The sequence below is a fragment of the Castor canadensis genome, chromosome X (genome assembly GCF_047511655.1).
Source record: "Castor canadensis chromosome X, mCasCan1.hap1v2, whole genome shotgun sequence".
Classification (NCBI taxonomy): domain Eukaryota; kingdom Metazoa; phylum Chordata; class Mammalia; order Rodentia; family Castoridae; genus Castor; species Castor canadensis.
In genome coordinates, this window is record NC_133405.1 from 110,386,483 (window position 1) to 110,403,942 (window position 17,460).

General features: G+C 37.3%; 1 pseudogene; it reads right to left on the reverse strand.

Moving 5' to 3' along the window:
- Positions 1-15,804: 15,804 nt before the first annotated feature.
- Positions 15,805-15,902, reverse strand: LOC141420060 (U6 spliceosomal RNA; annotated as a pseudogene).
- Between the last annotated feature and the right edge of the window lie 1,558 nt (positions 15,903-17,460).

Sequence of the window (17,460 nt, forward strand, 5' to 3'; positions counted from 1 at the left end):
ATGGGTATGCAGTATTTGCACCATATTCACTTTCCTAGTCCCTTTCCCTGTCACCACTTCTCTCCCACAAGTACCAACCCACCCTCCTCCCTGCTGGGTAGGACCTGTTCTGTCCTCCTGTTCTCCAATTTTGTAGAAGAAAAAAGAAAAAAAATGACATTTTGTTTAAGACAGCTACACAGGGAGTTTCCTTGTGACATTTCCATGTATATACGTATTATAACCGCAATTAGTCATCTCCTCTATTTTTCTTCATTCTACCTTAGTCCCTTTCTTATAGTAGTTTCAACTGGTTTAAAAATTCTATATTCAAGATTGAGCAAGATAGCAGATTGTTGACATCCCTAAATTTCAGCAGCAATTAACAACCCTGAAGAAGGAAGAATGGGGGACCCCAAAAAACACACATGAGCTCCTGTATCCAGTGAGAAGCAAAACCCTCTCTGAATCCACAAATGGAGAAGAAACTAACCATGGAAAGATGGGGAGAATGACTCACAGCTCAACACTCCCAATACCCCATCCTTGAAATCTCCATGTGGCTCCGGTTCTCTGCACCCAGTGGTAAGTCCTGGTTCTGACACACATAAGAACTCAGAGCTCCATGCTACCCACTGCTACATGATCCACTACCCCACACCCTGAAATGCCAGGGAAACCTGAGCCCCTGCATAAGTATGCTCTAGGGCTCCCACTGCTCCACTGGTATCAGAAGGTGTAAGCCAGCAGGCTTTGTTTTCCTGAGACTACAGCACTAGTCTACTGGGATCCTGGAAGTCTGTGCCTGGCAAGCAGAACCCAGAAATCTTGCTGCCCAAAGGCTTTGTTCTCCCATGCCTGCAGCAGCTGCTGTGGCTCCTGGAAGCCCATACCCTGGTACAAGTGGACCCCAGGGCCTCTACTGCCTTGCAGGCACCAGAAGATTCAAGCCCGCCAGTCTTGGTGCCCCACAGGCAACCTCAACTTGCTACTCAGTGCCAGGAGCCTGCCACCACATGCTCAAGTGAACCCCAAGCTCCACTCTCTACTATTCTCCTGGCACTAAGAGGCTTCCCTTACCACAGAGCTCAGAGGCCCAGCACTCCCCACCATGCTTTCCCATGGGAGAGCCCTCACTGCTCTGTCAAAAAGCAAGAATCCAGCTCCTCCACTGAGTGGTAATCTGCCACTCTGGGTGCCTGGAGACCTGCTTCCTTAAGGCACAAAAAGGCCCAGCACTCCCTACTATGCCTGACCACAGGAGAGCCCTCACTTCTCCATTAAAGAATGACAATATCAGATTGAGAGGAGGAAAGTTATAACCTGCTACTCAGTGAGTGGTACCAGAAAGCCTGCTTCCCCAAGTGCTCAGAGGCCCAGCACTTCCCACTGAGCCTGCCTGCAGAAGAGTCCACTCTCCCTTGCTTAAGAGTTAGAATTACATCTCCTCTAGTGAGTAGCAATCCACTACTCTGCAGGTGCCAGGAAGCCTGTCTCCCAAGGTGTACAGAGGTCTACTGCTCTCCATTGTGCCCTACAGTGGGAGAGCTCCCACTTCCCCATTAAAGAGCAAGAATGTCAGATCCCTCACTGAGGGGAGGAAAGAAACCTCCTACACTGTGAGTGGCACCAGAAGACCTGCTTTCCAAAAGTGCACAGAGACCCAACACTTCTAGCCTCACCTGTCTGCAGGAGACACCAGTCTCCCCTGTCTAAGAGATGGAATCCTAACTGCTCCACTGAGTGGCAATCTGCTTGTTACTCTGCAGGTCCCAGGAGGCCTGCTCCCAAGATGCACAGAGGACCAGCACTCCCCACTGTGCCTGACAGTAGGAGTGCCCCCACTTCCCCGTTGAAGAGCGAGAATATCATTTTTCCCACTGAGTGGAGGAAAGCTTTAACCTGCTACTCTGTGGGTGGCACCAGAAACCCTTCTTCCCCAAGTGCACTTCTCACTGCACTTGCCTGCAGGAGAGACCTGTCTCTCCTATTCAAGAACTGGAATCCCAGTTCCTTCACAGAGTAGTGTTCTGCTTCTCTGTATGTACCAAGAGGCCTGCTTCCCATAGTGTACATAGGTTCAGCATTCCCCACTGTCCCTGACAGTGGGAGAATCCCCACCATTAAAGAGTGAGAATGCCAGATTCTGCATTAAGAGAAGGAATGCTGTAACCTGCTACTCATGGGTGGCATAAGCAGCACTGCTTACTCAAGGTGCACAGAGGCCCAGCACTTCCAACCACACCTGCCTATAGGAGAGTCCCACCAACACTGTCTAAGAGCTGGAATTCTATCTCCTCTACAGAGTGGCAATACACTACTCTGCAGGTGACAGCAGGACTGTATCCCACAGTGCACAGAGGTCCAGTGCTCCCCAACTTTCCTGACCATGGGAGAGTCCCCACTTTTCCTTTAAAGAGTGAGAACACCATTCTTCACTGAGGGGAGGAAAGCCGTAAACTGCTACTCTGAGGGCAGCAACATAAGGCCTGTTTCCCCAAACTGCACAGAGGCCCAGGACTTATAACCTTGCATTCCTGCAGGAGAGTCCAGTCTCCCCTAAGAGCTGGATATCCCAGCTACTGTACCAACTGACAATCTTCTATCCTGCAGGTTCCAAGAGGACTGCCTCCCAAGGTTCCCAGAGGCCCAGTGTTCCCCATTGTCCCTGACAGCAGGAGAGTCCCTGCTCCCCTGTTAAAGAGCAAGAATGCCAGATTCCTCATGGAAGGGAGGATATCTGGGATCTGCTACTCTATGGGGAGCACCAGAAGGCCTGCTTCCAAAATGTGCACAGAGGCCCAGCATTTCCCACTGCATCTACCTGCAGGAGAGTACTGTCTCTCATGTCCAAGATCTAGAATCCCAGCTCCTCCACTGAGTGGCAATCTGCTACTCTGAAGGTGCGAGGAGGTCTGCCTCCCACAGTGCACAGTGGCCCAGTGCTCCCCACTGTGACCATGGGAGAGTACCCAGTCCCCCATCAAAAAGTGAGAACCCCAGCTCCCTCATTGAGAGGAGAAAAGAAGTAATCAGCACCACAACACGAACCCTGCAAGAGGTTATGCAAGAGGGTTATTGCCAGCATAACCCTCTCTGAGGAAAACTGCTGAAACTCCAGGAGAAAAGCTCAAAACCCAAACTACAGGGGCACAGGGATTAAAACCTTACCCAAAACAATTCCAGATGTATAAATCTCAATGCAGAAAGAAACAGCAAGACAATTGCTGTACCTCAAAAGCCAACTCCACCACTAAGGATCTAAACACCTGTGTAGAGGAAGACACACTGATGAAAGACCAGTGGGTGACCAAAGAAATCAAATGTTCCTAGAATCCAATGACATTGAAAATATAAACTACCAGAAACTTTGGGACACAGCAAAGGCCATGTTAAGGGGAAAGTTTATAGCTATAAGTGCCTACATTAAAAAAACAAAACTGAGACCTGTCAAATAAACAACCTAATGATGCATCTTAACCTCCTAGAAAAACAAGATCAAACCAAACCCAAAACCAGCAGATGGTGAGAAATAATAAAACTCAGGGCCAAGATTGATGAGATTGAGACCAAAAAACTATACAAAGAATCAATGAAACATAAAGTTGGTACTTTGAAAATATTAAGAAGATAACACTTGATCAACATCACAAAACAGAGGAGGGAAAAGACCCAAAGTAATAAAATCAGAGATTAAAAAGGGGACATAGCTACAAACACTAATGAAATCCAGAGAATCATCAGAGAGTACTTTGAAAACTTACATTCAAGTAAACTTGAAAATATAGATGAAATGGATAAATATCTAGAAGCATATAACCAACCAAAATTGAACCAAGATGATATTAAACAACTCAATAGCCCTATTACAAAGCAATGAAATTGAAGCAGTGAAAAAAGATCCTCCCTACAAAGAAGAGCCCAGTACCTGATGGATTCATGGCCGAATTTCACCAAACCTTTTAAGAAGTTTCACCCATACTCCTCAAACTTTTCCAGGAAATAGAAAGGGAAGGGACACTACCAAACTCATTCTATGAAACCATCATTACATTCATTCCAAAATGCAATAAAGATGCAACTAGAAAAGAGAATTATAGACCAATATCTTTAATGAATATTGAATCAAAGATTCTCAATAAAATACTGACAGACAGAATTCAACAACACTTCAAAAAATCATAAACCATGACCAAGTCGGATTCATTCCAGGGATACAAGGATGGCTCAATATATATAAATCCATAAACGTAATACAGCATACAAACAGAAGCAAGGAAAAAAAAACATGATCCTCTCAATAGATGCAGAAAAAGCATTTGATAAAATTCAACACACTTTCATGATAAAAGCTCTAAAGAAACTAGGAATAGAAGGAATATTCCTCAACAAAATATAGGCTATCTATGACAAACCTAGAACCAACCTCATACTAAATGCAGAACAACTGAAACCATTCCCATTAAAGTCAGGAATGAGACAGGGATGTCTGCTTTCTCCACTCCTATTCAATATAACTTTGGAATTCCTAGCCAGAGCAATAAGAAAACAGAAAGAAATAAAAGGATTCAGAAAGGGAAGGAAAAAATCAAACTATCCCTATTTGCAGATGACATGATGCTATATCCAAAAGACCTTAAAAACTCTACTAAAAAACTATTAGAAATAATAAACTCTTTTTGCAAAATAGCCAGATACAAAATTAACATACAGAAGTCAGTAGCCTTCCTAAAAACCAACAACAAAGAAATCAGGAGAAAAATCACATTTGCAATAGCCTCAAAGACAGTAAAGTACCTTGGAAAAAATTTAATGAAAGAAAGAAAAGATCTATTTAATGAAAAGTATAAACCAACAAAGAAAGAAATCAAAGATTACTTCAGAAGATGGAAAGACCTTCATGTTCCTGGATTGGTAGAATCAACATTGTGAAAATGGCCATAGTACCAAAAGCAATCTACACGTTCAATGCAATCCTTTTCAAAATTCCAATGACATTCTGCACAGAAATAGAAAAAGCAATCTTGAAATATGTATGGGAACAGAAAAGATCTCAAATAGCTAAAGCTTTTGCTTTTTTGTCTATTTCAATTTCTTCATTTGAAAAAAGCTCTGCCCAATTCATTTGCTCATTTCTTCATTGGGTCATTGATCTTGGGGTAGTTTAGTTTTTTCAGCTGCCTTCATATTCTGGTTATCAGTCCCTTGTCTTTTGTATAGCTGGAAAATATTTTCTTCCATTCTGTGGGTAGCCTCTTCAAGTTAAAAACCATTTCTTGTGTTGTGCAGAAGCTTTTTAATTTCATTTAGATCCATTTGTCTGTCCTTTCTCTTAGTTTCTGACCCATTTGAGTTCTACTGAGGAAATCATTGCCCTATGCCTATTACTCCCAGTGTATGCCCTGCTCTTTCCTATACTAGCTTCAATGTTTCAGGTCTTATATGAAGGTCCTTAATCCATTTTGAGTTGATATTTGTGCAGTGTAAAGACATGAATCTAGTTTCATTTTTCTGCAGGCAGATATTCGGTTTTCCCAGCAACTTTTTTTTTGAAGAGGCTTTCTCCAGCATATGTTTTTAGCACCTTTGTCAAAAATTAAATGGGTATAGCTACATGAATTTATACCTAGCTCTTCTATTTTGCTTCACTGAAGAGGTCTTTTTATCTGTTTTTGTGCTATGGCTCTGTAGTATAATTTGAAGTCAGGTATTGTGATACCTCCAGTGTTACTCTTTATGCTCAGTATTGCATTGCTATTCATGGTCTTTTGCATTTCCAAATGAACTTTAGGGTTTATTTTTCAATCTCTGTGATGAATGCCATTGGAATTTTGATAGGAATTATGTTGAACATATAAATTGCTTTTGGTAATATATCCATCTTCACTATGTTGATTCTGCCAATCCATAAGCATGGGAAACCTTTCCATCTTCTGTAGTCTCCTTTGATTTCTTCTTCAATGGTTTATAGTTTTCCATGTAGAGGTCTTTCACATCCTTTGTTAATTCCCAGGTAGTTGCTTTTTTTGAGGCTATTGTAAATAGAATTATTTTCTTATCTTCTTTCTCAATATGCTCATTTTTGGTGTATAGAAAAGCTGTTGAATTTTGCAAATTGATTTTGTAACCTGGTACTTTTTGAAGCTGTTTATGGTGTCTAGGACTGTTTTAATGGAGTTTTTCGGGGCTTTTAGGGATAACATCATGTCTTCTGAAAATAGGGATAGTTTGACTTCTTCCTTTCCTACTTGTATTCCTTTTCCTTCTTATTCCTGTCTTTTTGATCTGACTAGGAATTCCAAGTCTAAGTTGAATAAGAGTGGAGAGATTGGATACCCTTGTCTCATTCCTGACTTTAGAGGACATGGTTTCAGTGTTGCCCAATTTATTATGAATTTAGCTATAGGTTTGTTATTTACAGGAAATATTATGGTGAGGTATATTCCTTCTAATCCTAGTTTCATCAATGCTTTTCTCATGAATGGATGTTGAATTTTATTGAAGACTTTTTCTACATCTATTGAGATAATCAAGTGGATTTTGTCTTTGCTTCTGTTAATATGCTGCATTGCATTTAATGATTTGCATATGTTGAACCATCCCTGCATCCTTGGGATGAAACCGACTTGATCATGGTTTTTGATCTTTTAAATATGCTGTTGAATTCAATTTTTAATACTGTATTGAGGGTATTTTGCATCTGTGTTCATTATGGAGATTGGCCTATAATTCTCTTTTTGGCTGTGTCCTTGTCTGGTCTTGGAATGCATGCAATACTGGGTTCATAGAATGATTTTGGGAGTGTTCCTTCCCTTTCTATTTCATGGAAAATTTTAAGGAGTGCTCTTATTATTTCTTAAAGGTTCATAGAATTCTGCAGAGAATCTGTTAAGGCCTGTACTTTTCTTTTTTTGGAGACGATTGCTGCTTCAATTTCACTGCATGTTATAAATCTCTCTGGGTGATTAATATCCTATTGATTCAGTTTTGAATGGTCATATGTATTTAGAAATTTTCCATTTCTTCTAGATTTTCCAATTTATTTGAATACAGATTTTTAAAGTAGTTCCTGATAATTCTCTAGATTTCCTTGGTGTTTGTTGTTATCTCCCCTTTTTCATTTCTAATTTTTTTAATTTGAATTTTTTTTCCATCCTCAGTTTAGTCAGATTTGTCAACCTTGTTTATGTTTTCAAAGAACCAGATTTTGTTTCATTGATTCTTTGTATGGTTTTTTTCATCTTATTTCATTGATTCTGATCCTTATTTTTATTATTTCTCTCCTTCTGCTTGTTTTGGGCTATGTTTGTTCTTATTTTTCTTGGAGTTTGAGATGCAGCATTTGTTCATTTATTAGCGATTCATCTGTGTTTTCAATAAATGAACTCATGACTATAAACTTCCTCTTAGAACTGCCTTTGCTGTGACCCACAGGTACTGATAAGTTGTGTTTTTATATTCATTAAATTTCAGGAACTTTTTAACTTCTTCTCTTATTTCTTCTATCACCTGCTGATCATTGAGCACAGTGTTGTTCAGCCTCCAGTTGTTTGAGTATTTTCTGCTGCTTCTTTTGTTGTTGTGTTCTAGTTTTATTGCATTGTGGTCAGACAGTATCTACTGGGTTATTTCAATTTTCATATATTTGTTGAGACATCTTTTTGACCTAAGATATAGTCTATTTTGGAGAAAGTTCCATGAACTGCTGAAAAGGATGCATATTGTCCTGTTGCATGATGGAATACTCTGTAGACTTTTGTCAGGTCCATTATGTCTATAGTTGTCTTTCAATTCTAAAATTTCTTTGTTGAATTTTTTTGTCTGGGTAACCTATCTATTGGTAATAGAGCAGTATTGAAGTCTCCCACCTCCACTCTGTTAGGATTCATCTGTGTTTTTAAGTCCAATGTGTATGTTTAATGAAGTTGGTGCACTAACATTGGGCACATATAAGTTAATTGTTATTTCCACTTGATGTATTTCTCCTTTTATTGGTATGAAGTGATTTTCTTTTTCTCTTCTGACTAACTTAGGTTTGAAGTGCACTTTACATGATACAAGTACCACTACTTCTGACTATTTTGGGGGGCCATTAACTTCTTAAATCTTTTGCCTTTTCACCCTAAGGCAATGTTTGTTTCTGTTTATAAGTTGGGTTTCTTGTAAACAACAGATTGTCAGGTCTTGCTTTTTAATCCAGTTTGCCAGTTGGTGTTTTTTGATGGGGGAGTTGAGTCCATTAACATTCAGTGTTAATATTGAGAGGTATAGTGGTGATTCCTGCCACTTAGTTATTTTTGTTTTTAAAGTATTTGTGTGTGTGCTGTTAATTCTATGCTATTCTCTGATTATTTGTCATTTTTCTTGTAGAATAATAATTACCATCCTTTCATGGCTATGTTTGTTTTCATCTTATGTGTGTAGGACTCCTTTCAGAATCTTCAGTAGTGGTTGTTTGGTGGTCGTATATATTCTGTTTACCATGGAAGATTTTTATTCCTCCATTAATTTTGAATGATAGCTTTGGTAGGTAAAGTATCCTGGAACTGAAATTGTTTTCTTTCAGTCCTTGAAATACCTTGCTCCATGCCCTTCTTTCTTTTAAGATTTCTGTTGAGAAATCTTTTGTTATTTTGATTGATTTACCTTTACATGTTATTAGATTTTACTCTCTTAACAATCTTCAATATTCATTTCTTGTTCTTTGTGCTAGTTTTATATATGATATGATTTGGAGAGGTTCTATTTTGGTTATTTCCTTCACTGTCCTCTAAGTACTCTCTTAAATTACTTTTAGTCTTTTGAGGAGTTGTGAATGGGATTATTTTCCTAGTTTCTAAGCCTCTTCACTTTTGGTATATAGATCATGTGTTTATTTTTGCATGTTAATTTTGGATCCTGGTACATTCCAAAAGAGTTTTTAAAAAAAATTTATTCTCATCGTCATTGTACTGGGGGTACTTTGTGACATTAACAAAAGTTCTTACAATATATCAAAGTTGAATTTACCCCCTCCATTATTATCCTTTCTCCCCTGCCCCTCATTCCTGACATAGTTTCAACAGGTCTTATTTTTCCATTTACATACATGTGTATATAATATTTCCACCAAAGTGTTTATGAGATCTAAGCTGTTTTTGATAGGCTTGCTAAGGTATTTTAAGTTTAGGATCATATCATCTTCCAAAAGGGATAATTTGACTTTTTCCTCTCCTATTTGCATCCTTTTTCTTTCTCTTTCCTTACTGCTCTGGCAAAGAATTCAAGCACTATATTGAATAAAAGTGAAAAGAGTGAACACCTTTTTCTCCTTCCTGACTTTACAGATAATGGTTTCAGCTTTTCCCCATTTAGTCTCGTGTTGGTCATAGGTTTGTCACATATACCATTCTTTATATTGAGGTATATTCAGTCTATTCCTAGTTTCTTGAGAGATTTTATTATCAAAGGATGTTGAATTTTGTCAAAGGCTTTTTATGCATCTACTGAGATGATCATGTGATTTTTGCTCATTATTCTGTTTATATGTTGTATTATATTAATTTGTATATATGGAGCCATCCTTGCATGTCTGGAACGAAATCAATTTGATCATGGTATACAATCTCTTTAATGTGTTTTTAAATTTCCTTAGTATTTTATTGAGAATTTAAAAATTTATGTTCAGCAATGAAATTGATCCATAATTTTTTCTTGTGTCTGGTTAGGTACTCAGAGTAATATTGGCTTCATAGAATGAGCTTTGTAACACTACTTCATTTTCTATTTTATGGAGTAGTTTGAGGAGCATTGTTATCAGTTTTTCCATAAAGTTCTGGTAAAATTCAGCAGTGAATTCATCCAATCCTGGCCTTTTCTTTCTTGGCAGACTTTATTACTGCTTCAATCTCATTGTTCTTTGTAGATATGGTTAAGTATTGATATCTCCTTGGGTCAATTTTAGTAAGTCATATGCATTTAGAAATTAATGTCTGCTTTTTCAATTTTCCAGGTTATTGGAGTATAAATTTTCAATGCATTCCCAAATGGTCCTTGAAATTTCCTTGAGGGAAAAGAGAGCCCTTTTAATCTCTAACTTATTAATTTGAGCCTTCTCCCTTCTTATTTTGATTAGTATGGCTAAGAGTTTGTCAATCCTGTTTATCTTTTTAAAAAACCAACTTTTTGCTTCACTGACTTCTCATGTTTCTTAAGTCTTTATTTCATTAGTTTCTGCCTTAATATTTATTATTTCTTTCTGCCTACTAATTTTGGGTTTGGCTTACTTTTATTTTCTAAGAGCTTGATGTGTGTTATTAGGTTACTTATTTGAGATCTCTTTGATTTTTTAATGTAGTCACATACCTATTAACTCTCCTTTTAGCACTGCCTTTGTTAGTCCCCAAGTGTTTCAGTAAGTTGTTTTTATTTTCACTCGATTCTATTTTTTTTATTTCCTGCATTGTTTATTGAATGATTCAGTGATCACTCATTAGTGTCTTATTCAGGCTCCATGTGTTTGAATATTTTCTGTTTTTTTAATGTTTATTTTTAGATTACTTGTTATAATCCCCTTGGTTTAACAAAATATAGGAAGTTAATTCTATTTTTTGATGTGTGTTAAGACAACTTTTTCTCTGAAATACGATATATTTTAAAGAAAGTTGTATCAGCTGCTTAGAATAGAGACTATTTTGCATTATTTGGGTGGACTATTCTGTACATGTCTTTTAAGTACTATCTTATCAATAATGTCACTTAATTCTGTAATTTTGTTGATTATTTTTGACTATATGACGTATCTATTTGTAAGACTGGGGTACTGAAGTCACCACTATTATTATGTTGGATTTTACCTCAGCTCTTATTTCCACTGGTGGTTGTTTTATGAAATTGGGTATACTGACATTCAGTGTGGATAGGTTCACAATTGCCATCTCCTTCTTCTGGAGGAGATAATTTATAAATATGAAGTGATTATTTTTTCCAAAACCCACTTTCACCATCACATTCAATGTAGTGCCAGAATATATACCCAGTGTAATAACACAATAAAAGGACCCCAGCAGGCATAGAGATTGGAAAGTAAAATATAAAACTTGCCCCTGTTTGTAGATACAACGATTGCCTACATAGAAAACTCCAAAGAATCTTTTTTTGTTTTTTCATTTATATAATTATTGTTGTACTGACAGTACATTGAGATATTCATCAAAGTTCTTACATTATATCATAGTTGAACTCACCTCCCCCATCATTCTCCTTTAACTCCCCTGCCCCCATTGCTGGAACACTTTCAACAGGTCTCATTGTTACATTTTCATACATGAATACATAATATTTCTATCATATTCACTTGCCTATATCCTTTCCCTACATCCTCCTCCCCCCCAACTGGTGCCAACCTCCTCAGACATGACCTGTTTTACCTTCCTGTCTTCCATTTTTAAAAATTGATATTTTTTTTGTATAATATAGCTATACAGGGAGTTTCATTGTGACATTTCCATGTATATATAATGACTAAATAGTTTCATCCTTTCTATTTTTCTACTTTCTACCTTAGTCTTCTTCTTATGTTGATTTTAGCAGGCTTAAAAATTCTATATTCATTCTTGTATAGAAAATAGATCAATCAAGTTCACCTTCTTAACTTCCTTCTTTACCCCCTCTTTCTCATTAGTGACCTCCCCTTAGCATGATCTGTTTTTTGCTTCTATTTATATTGGGCAGATACAGAGAGAAAACATGTGTTCTTTGGTTTCTGAACCAGGCTAACTTCACTTAAGATGACATTCTCCAGTTCCATTCATTTATTTTTCTTTAGGGTTGAATAATATTCTATCATATATATATATATACCACATTTTCTTAATCCATTCATCAGCTGCGGGGCATCTGGGCTCTTTACATAGCTTGGCTATTATGAATAATGTTTCAGTAAATATGGGTGTGCACATGTCTCTGTTGTATCCTGACTTAGGTTCCTGAGGTATGGTATTGCTGTATCATATGGTAGTTCTGTCTTTAGTTTTTTGAGGAGCCTCCATAATGTTTCCCATAGTGATTATACTAATTTACAATCCCACCAACAGTGTATGAGGATTCTTTTCTCCCTGCATCATTGCTGATATTTATTGTTGCTTCTGTTCTTGATGATAGCTATTCTAACAAGAGTGAGATAGAATCTTAATGTGGTGTTGAGTCCATTTCCTCTATGGCCAAGGATGTTGAACATTTCCTCAAATGATTTTTGGCCATTTGTACCTCTTCCTTAGAAAAAATTTCTGATCAGTTTATTTGCCCATTTCTTCGTTAGGTCATTGATATTGGAGTTTAGTTATTCTTGAGCTCCCTATATATTCTGGTTATTAATCCCTTGTCAGATGTATAGCTGGCAAAGATTTTTTCCATTCTGTGTGCTAACTCTTCAGTTTTGTGAATGTTTCCTTTGTTGTGCAGAAGCTTTTTTGTTTAATGCAGACCCATTTGTCAGTCCTTTCTCCTAATTGCTAAGCCATTGGAGTTCTACCTAGGAAGTTATTGCCTGTGCTTATATGTTCCAGTGTATTGCCTATTCTTTTCTGCACTCATTTCAAAGTTTCAGCCATTATTTTAAGGTCTTTGCTTCAGTTTGCAAAGTAAGAAAGACATGAATCAGTTTCAGCCCCCTACATGCAGATATCCAGTTTTTCTGGCAACATTTGTTGAGAGGGTGTCATTTCTCCAATGTGTTTTGTGGGCATCTTTGTCAAAAATCAGATGGGTGGACTTATATCTGAGCCTTCTGTTCCCTTGGTCTTTGTGTCTATTTTTGTGCCAGTGCTATTGCTATGGCTCTGTAGTATAGTTTGAAGTCTGGTATTGTGATTCCTGCAGAATTGCTCTTTTAGCTCAGTATTGCCTTGGCTATTCACAGTCTTTTGTGCTTCTATGTGAAATTCAGGATTGAGTTTTCAATCTCTGTTAGGAAGGTCATTGGAATTCTGATGGGGATTGCATTGAACATATAGATTGCTTTTGGTAGTATAGCCATTTTCACAATATTACTTTTGCTGATCAATGAGCATGGGAGATTTTTCATCTTCTAACATCTTCTTCAGTTTCTTCAATGGCTTATAGTTTTCACTGTAGAGTTCTTTCACTTTCTTTGTTAAGTTTATTTCTAGGTATTTTTGAGGCTGTTATAAATGGAATTGTTTTCCTAAATTCTTTCTCAGTCTGTTCATTGTTGGTGTACAGAATAGTTGCCTATTTTCATTGCAGTCAATTTTTATGTATGTGTTTCATGCAGCTCAGAACTTGATCTAGGGTTGTCTCATTACCATTCAGTCTGGAAGGGCATTGGCACTGATATAAATTGGAATTGTATTAGTAATTCCTTCCTTCCATCCTTCCTTCCTTCCTTCCTTCCTTCCTTCCTTCCTTCCTTCCTTCTTTCCTTCTTTCCCTCTTTTCCTTCTTTCCTTCCTTTCCTCCTTTCATTCCTTTGTTTCTTCTATAGTGGAACCTCCAGAATGTGAAAGCCCTTTCCATAAGAAGTAGTTTTCTGACTTTGGTCAATTTAAAAGTGAATTTTAAAAAATTTTCTTGTATCATTCTAGGAATACTTTCGGGCTTGGAAGGCTAGTGATATTCTTTTTGATAGAGATTGTTTTTGCAGAAATTTTCAATATGTCAATGGAATAAATGCTATAATGACAAGAAACTAGAAAAGCAAGAAATATAAGTGTAACTTTGCAATTTAATCATTCAGGACAAGTAAAACACTTTATGAAGCTATAAGTATCAATTTGTTTAGAAAGGAAAGAGATATATTTTCAAAGTAATCCTGTCATCAGTCTCCCACAAAGTTACTCCTTTCTGTTCTTCTGTCATATAAATACTTTTGCCATTTCATTTAGTCTGAATGGAATCTCCATACAATGACTTTTGGGTTAACGTTCACATTGTCTTACTTCATGCTATATCTTAGATATATGGAGAGGAGAACCATGCCATTTTTTTATCAGTTTTTCCTCTATTATGCATTTTTCTGGCAGAACTGATAATGGGTGTTTTGGAAGGCAACTTGATAACTTCAGATTAATGATAACCCTCCAGGTTTCATTCATTTCTTATTGTCTTACATCAGTCTCTGATGTAAATATTTTCATGCATATCAAACTATTATGCCTTATTTTCCTCAGTTGGAATGCTTTATTTCTGCAAAGAAACTCCCAGATGTTATCTTTGTTGCCAACTATCCCTGATATTGATGCTATCATGACCAAACTCTTTAGTGGTGTCTGTAGGTTTTAATTTCAACAATTAGTGACACTGCCAATATCCACTGGAAATAAATTACTTAAAGGACAAAAAGAGTGTTTTTATTCATTGGGCAATCACCAAGTAATCATCTTTTAATAGAATAAAAATTATTATGGATTTCCAGTTTATGAACAGGTAATAGCCTATTTCATCACATCAGATTTCAATGTTGCAAATTGGATTAAGAATTGTAGCTGTTGGCAGCATTTCAGAATGTGTATGTATCTGATTCTTCCAAATTTAAAATGTCTCATCAATTTTTTCTGCCTTCTCAGGAGGCTGGGCTCAATATCAAAATTCTTAAAAAACATAAGCATCCCAAACAAAGCTTTGCCATTATGCATCTATACTAAGGGGTAACATGGAACTTGAAAACACTAACACACACATGTCAGGGAATCAGGCGACCATGTCTTCCCCTACTGGTATTTCTGATGGGTATCATTGTTGATGTTTTGTGTACATTGAGGTTGCAGTGACATGGTTTTGGGACTTGGCTAACATTTTCGTTGTGTCACTTTTATGGCATTGATTTAATCTCTTGGAATGTCAAATTCATCATCTATAAAGTATAACATAAAACTCCTGCTTTTTTCCAAGAGTATTGTGAAGAGTATATGAACTAATTATCCAAACTAATTTTGTAAACACTGAGTGTTAAAAAATATACTGCATTACCACCCATTTTTCATTCCTCCATCCATTCAATATTTATTGAACATCTCCCATGTGCATTTTGGTTCTTCTGTTTTATCTCTTAGGCCACTGATGATCCATGCTCTCTTCTTAGCTCTACCCACACCCACCACTCTCAACACCTATGTTTACTTATCATCCTTCAAGACTCTAGATAATCCCTAGACACTTCTCAATTCAATCAAGTTAGCAATCAAAATTGACCATCACAGCCCAGGCATGGTGGCAAAATCCTAAAATTTTAGCTATTCAGGAGGATGAGATTGGGAGGATCATGTCCAGTCTGACCCAGACATAAAGTAAGACTCTATCTTAAAAATAACCAATGCATGAAGGACATGTCAGAGTGGCTCAAGTGGTAGATCACTTGTCTAGAAAGTATGAGGCCCTGAGTTCAAAGTTTAGTACTGCCAAAAAACCCCATAACAGTAATTTTGCTTTTCCAGTCTAATTAATATTCTTCTCTACAGACAACTGATTGTTCTGTCTTTAGTACTAATGCTCTACCAAGCACATACCTATAGTTTTGTGCTTATTAAAATTGTTTTGCACACCTGTTGTATTTGTAAATTATTTGTTCTCAAAAAGTGCAACCTAAGGCCAGATGTGGTGACTAACCCATGTAGCTATATAATAGGTGTAAATAGGTGGAACACGGTCCAAGGCCAGGCCCAGGCAAAAACTGGAGACCCACTCTGCAAAAAGTAACTAAAGCATAAAGTGCTGAGAGTGTGACTCAAATGGTAGAGTGCTTACCTAAGAAGCAGAAAGCCCTGAGTTCAAAACCCAAGTACCACAAAAAAGAAGAGAGCAACCTGCTCATTTTGTATTTTTAAAAATTTAAACATGGAACACTTCACAAATTTTCATGTCATCTTTGTGCAGGGGTCATGCTAATCTTCTCTGTATTGTGCCAGTTAAGTGCTGCCAAAGCAATAACTCACTTTCCATTTTTAATACTAAACAGTTTTCTGGGAGATTGGGGCTGTTTGACAGGAAGAATGAGAGAAGCAGCAGGTAATTATGGTTCACATTATTTCATCCTCAATGCACATCATTGTGGAGGTGGCATGGGAGGATTGAACCAATGTTTTAAGCACCACAGGATTTAGACTCTCCAGACAATTTAGGGAGTTAGTCATGCAGGACACATGGAGTCATGTTTACAGAGTTTAATACATTTATCGGAGAAAACTCTTTTGAAAGAGACCTTGATCAAGTATGCATATTTAGCCTTAGCCTACTAGCAGAGGAATAATTCTAATTCCAGTATTAGGCAATAAAATAACATGTGTCTAAAGAGAACTCCTATATGAACTCATGTCTGAGCTTGAGGGGAAAATGTGAGTAAATTGTCAAAGAGCTAATTTCACTGACATCTCTTTATAAAAATAAAAGCAAAAGGTAGTGGGATCTTGTTAATTCCCAACTTGGGCTTGACATAGTGAATGACACAGACGGGAAGCCAAAATCTTCCTAAACTCTCCACAGAATAGGGTTTTGGCACATCTGGAGCTATGGACCACCTGCAGTGACAACCAACAGAAGTAGCACAAGCTTCAGTTATACTTATGGTGCCCAGAATTAGGGGCAAAAATGCCCAGCGGAGGTGGCTGAAATCAGGTGACCGCAGTGCCCACCTCTTCAGGGGCCTCACCTAAGGACAGGAAGAAAGTTAAATGGCTTAGGAATTGTTCCTAGGCAGCTATCTATTGGATCTCAAACTCCTGTTCCTCTTCCATTTTCCCAGCAAACTCCATTTCCCATTCTAGGTAACACTTTCATTCCACAATTCAATGATTTTTTTTATTCTTAATTTTGATTGTCTAACTTCATTTTAGCTTGATTTCTGTCTGTCAGTAGAGCACAGTCAGCACCTTTGTGGCCTTCAAACTTCTATACAAATCTATCCTCTTTCTTCTAGACCCAAACTGGAGTGACCCCTTAGTGAAAACCCAAAAGACACATGGATTACAGCTGGCATGTAGCCCATTCTCTGGGTCAAGGAATAGGAATGTGTTCTATGGGGCTAGTGCCCTGGTCATAAAGAGAACTCCACAATTTATCTACTCTTTGAACAAATTCCTTTATCTCCACCTCACTTTTCTCATCTGTGAAATGAGGCTATGGATCAAACCTACTGTATGATCTATTGGTTGGATTAACTGAGTTAATGCACAACGCATTTAACACAGAAAAACAATACATTGAAAGTGCTTAAAATATAAAGTTTTATTTTGCGCATATATTTTTGTTTCCTTTCCTGTTTTTTTTTTATTCCTTACACTTAGGCAAAAACATCTTTTTCCCATTTCTTACTCGTCTGCCTAAAGATATTCCATTTATTCAACAGTATTTTGTGAATGAATATGACAATTTTAATATGAAGTGTCTTTTTTCTCCTGCAAGTTCTCATCTTATATTCCCCAATTCTTCCAAATATAAACATTCATTGCTCCAAAAAACACACATTCTTTCAGTAACTCATTAGCATAT